Source organism: Eptatretus burgeri, chromosome 9, assembly GCF_056783735.1.
Source record: "Eptatretus burgeri isolate ZD-2024b chromosome 9, Ebu_testis_v1, whole genome shotgun sequence".
In the NCBI taxonomy this organism is placed as follows: domain Eukaryota; kingdom Metazoa; phylum Chordata; class Myxini; order Myxiniformes; family Myxinidae; genus Eptatretus; species Eptatretus burgeri.
This window is the reverse complement of record NC_140969.1, coordinates 104,032,910-104,034,388: the sequence shown is the minus strand read 5'-3', so window position 1 is coordinate 104,034,388 and position 1,479 is coordinate 104,032,910.

Genomic DNA, 1,479 nt, shown 5'->3' with positions numbered 1-1,479 from the left:
ATTTCCTCCAAATCCGGTTGTTTTTTTTAATTAATACCTGCCGTCTTCACTCGTTTCCATCCCTGTTCCCAAAGACAAGTTATTTTTTTACTTTCATCACGTAATTCACTGAATGTAATTTAAATCCACGCGAGAAGGATCAATCTACATATTATGTAAGCAAAGTGCTGACAAGGTGTGTGTTTTTAACCAATCCCACGACCCCTTCCCTGAGGAGAAGAAAAAATAAATATTTACAAAAAAAATACAAAAACTTAAATAAATAAATTTATACAACCCAAAATTTTTTTTTTTTTGAATGGCCTCCACCTGTGTCTGATTTCCTTACATTATAAGGTAACGTCAAACCACCTTGATTTAATACAGGTAACCATCCTGTGTGTTTACAAAAACCTTTACACAAGTCAACACCGTGATCTGATTTAATACAGGTAACCATCGTGTGTGTTTACAAAAACCTTTACACAAGTCAACACCGTGATCTTGATTTAATACAGGTAACCATCATGTGTGTTTACAAGAACCTTTACACAAGTCAACACCGTGATCCTGATTTAATACAGGTAACCATCCTGTGTGTTTACAAGAACCTTTACACAAGTCAACACCGTGATCTTGATTTAATACAGGTAACCATCCTGTGTGTTTACAAAAACCTTTACACAAGTCAACACCGTGATCCTGATTTAATACAGGTAACCATCCTGTGTGTTTACAAGAACCTTTACACAAGTCAACACCGTGATCTGATTTAATACAGGTAACCATCATGTGTGTTTACAAAAACCTTTACACAAGTCAACACCGTGATCCTGATTTAATACAGGTAACCATCCTGTGTGTTTACAAAAACCTTTACACAAGTCAACACCGTGATCTTGATTTAATACAGGTAACCATCCTGTGTGTTTACAAAAACCTTTACACAAGTCAACACCGTGATCCTGATTTAATACAGGTAACCATCCTGTGTGTTTACAAGAACCTTTACACAAGTCAACACCGTGATCTTGATTTAATACAGGTAACCATCCTGTGTGTTTACAAGAAGATTTACACAAGTCAACACCGTGATCTGATTTAATACAGGTAACCATCCTGTGTGTTCACAAAAACCTTTACACAAGTCAACACCATGATCTTGATTTAATACAGGTAACCATCCTGTGTGTTCACAAAAACCTTTACACAAGTCAACACCATGATCTTGATTTAATACAGGTAACCATCGTGTGTGTTCACAAAAACCTTTACACAAGTCAACACCGTGATCTTGATTTAATACAGGTAACCATCGTGTGTGTTTACAAAAACCTTTACACAAGTCAACACCATGATCCCGATTTAATACAGGTAACCATCCTGTGTGTTTACAAGAACCTTTACACAAGTCAACACCGTGATCTGATTTAATACAGGTAACCATCATGTGTGTTTACAAGAACCTTTACACAAGTCAACACCGTGATCTTGATTTAA